The sequence below is a fragment of the Dipodomys merriami genome, unplaced genomic scaffold, assembly GCF_024711535.1.
Source record: "Dipodomys merriami isolate MVZ:Mamm:240054 unplaced genomic scaffold, mDipMer1.0.p SCAF_502, whole genome shotgun sequence".
NCBI lineage: Eukaryota > Metazoa > Chordata > Mammalia > Rodentia > Heteromyidae > Dipodomys > Dipodomys merriami.
The window spans coordinates 288,980-291,428 of NW_027206072.1; the positions used below are offsets into that span (position 1 = coordinate 288,980).

The 2,449-nt window shown below is 66.0% G+C and overlaps 1 protein-coding gene across 6 annotated transcripts in view; it reads right to left on the bottom strand.

The window, feature by feature from the left end:
- The window catches only part of LOC138810639 (calmegin-like), a 30,450-nt gene that overhangs the window by 27,856 nt on the left and 145 nt on the right, over positions 1-2,449 (bottom strand). For 3 of the 6 annotated variants that reach the window (XM_069997804.1, XM_069997801.1, XM_069997803.1), the window contains exon 1: positions 1,927-2,069. The exons of 2 other annotated variants lie outside the window; for them this stretch is intronic. The gene's annotated coding sequence lies outside the window, so the exon portion shown is untranslated. Of the gene's footprint in view, positions 1-357; positions 379-1,926; positions 2,070-2,449 lie in introns of those variants that run through there. One more of the 6 variants, XM_069997802.1, reaches the window with a different exon arrangement.

Here is a 2,449-nt window from a genome sequence, read left to right on the forward strand (position 1 = left end):
TTGCATGTCTGCTGCTTCAGTAGTGTGAATCCCAATCTTGAGAGTATCTTAGGGTGAAACCATTGAACTTCCACCTGATATTCAGGAAAAGTGAGGCTCAGGGGAGGTAAGAAATATTGCCAAGGCTCCAAGTGGAAGACAAGACTCCAGGTTAGGCACAGTCATTCCATTAAGGCACTAAGGCGAGAAAATGATTTAATCCTCATTAAATGGCACTCAAGTTCTAGGACCAGAAAACATGAGACAAGGTTAAATAATGCCTATGTTCCTTCAGACACATCTTCCCAAGAGTGTGGCTTCAGAACTCATCCACAAAACTACACAGTAGAAAGCACCCCGAACCTGGGCACATCTCACCAAGTGGTTAGCTCTACAGCTTAGAACCTGGGTGGTTCTAAGGCCCCCGGCCTGGGCTCTCACGTGTGAAGGGACAGGGTTGAACGCGCAGATCTACAACATTGACAGTTCTCACTTTCTGGTGGGGCACACTCCCCGGCATCAGGTACTGAAAACAAGCAGTAAAGGGCTCACGTCTGACACCATATCTGTGGACATATCAGTGCCCCCCACTTGTATTCCATAATCTTATTAGGCAGCTCCCTGGGACACAGAAGGTAAAATATCTTGTCCTAAGAATTTGGGGGTGGGGGGAATAGGGTAAGGTTTAAATGTGACTGGATGAAAAGAGGGCTATCTGAAGTAATGCAAACATTTCAAAGGAAGCAAAATCCTAGTCGTCAACTGCAGTTGGACCGATATATGTTTATATATATGTATATATGTTTATAAATGTTTATATATATGTTTCAGTAGAAATGAGCCCTCTTCTAATTTTGAAGCTTCTTCACAGCTCTATCTATCTATCTATCTATCTATCTATCTATCTATCTATCTATCTATCTATCTATCTATCTATCTGCCAGTCTATCTATCTGGCTATCTATCGGTCTGTCTGTCCGTCTGTCTGTCGGTCTACCACTCTGGGGACGCTCGCTTTGAACTCCCACACCAATCTTTGCGTGTCTGGGGCAGAGGCTGCCACGCGGCCGGGTGGAGGAGGTGGCTGACATAAACAGGCTTTGCACGATCGGGGCCCTGCTGGCCTTGGTCCCCGGGCGCGGGGAGGGGTCCCGGGCACCCCGCAGTCAGGGCCGGTGCCCGGCCTTGCTCTGAGTTCCGCGGCGGGAGGGGGCGGCGCCTGGCTCCCGACGGCCTCCCCCGCGCCCCCCCCGCGCCCCCTCCACGCCCCCCGCGCCCCTCCGCGCCCCCCGCGCCCCTCCGCGCCCCCCCGCGCCCCCTCCACGCCCCCCGCGCCCCTCCACGCCCCCCCCGCGCCCCTCCACGCCCCCTCCACGCCCCCCGCGCCCCCTCCACGCCCCCCGCGCCCCCTCCACGCCCCCCGCGCCCCCTCCACGCCCCCCCGCGCCCCTCCACGCCCCCTCCACGCCCCCCGCGCCCCCTCCACGCCCCCTCCACGCCCCCCGCGCCCCTCCACGCCCCCCGCGCCCCTCCACGCCCCCCGCGCCCCTCCACGCCCCCTCCACGCCCCCCGCGCCCCCTCCACGCCCCCCGCGCCCCTCCACGCCCCCTCCACGCCCCCCGCGCCCCCCCCCCGCGCCCCTCCGCGCCCCGGGCTCGAGCGCGGAACGGCGCGGAAACGGCAACCGCTGGGTAACGGACGCGGCCCCGCGGCCCCGCGCCCCCCACCCCGGAGGCCTGGGCGCCCCGACTACCCGCGCCCGCCCGGGGGTGGACGGCGCCCGGGACCGGCCCGGCTCCGCACCCCGCCCGGCTCCGCACCCCGCCCGGCCCGGCCCCTGCCCGCGCCCGGCCCCGCCGGCTCAGCCTTTCGGGCGGCAGAAGAAAAAGAGGTGCGGCCCAGGCGCCCCCATCCCGCCCAGGGGCAGCGGGGCCTGGATGCCTCACCCCACGCCCGAGCGCAGAGGCTGCGGGAAGGTGTCGTGCGTGTCTGTGCTCGGCGGTGGCAGCTCAGGCGCTGGGACTGGCGGCCACCTGGTCCCGCGTCGCCCGGGCCCGACCCCGCCCGCCGCCGCCGCCCAGCAGCGGCTGCTAACTGCGCCTGCGCGAGCGCCCGCGGGCCGGGCGTGGCGGGGGCGTGGCGGGGGGCGTGGCGCTCTCCGGAGGGCGGGGCACTTCTCGGGGGCGTGCCAGTGCATTTATCGGGGGCGGGGCACTACCTGTGGGCGGGGCGCTGCCGGGCGGTGGGGCGTGGTGGGTGGGGCTGGGGAGGGGCAGAGCCCGGTGCACCTGCTGCAGTTTCCATAGCAGCAGAGGGGGTGGGGCTGGCAGCGCCCCGCTCCGCCCCGCCCCGCCCCGCCCCGCCCCGCCCCGCAGGCATCTGCTGAGGTGCACCAGCCCTCCCTCCTCATTCCCCAGGTCCCACACCCCCCTCCCGGTGCCCACCCTCCCGGCAAACTGCGGGCTCCAC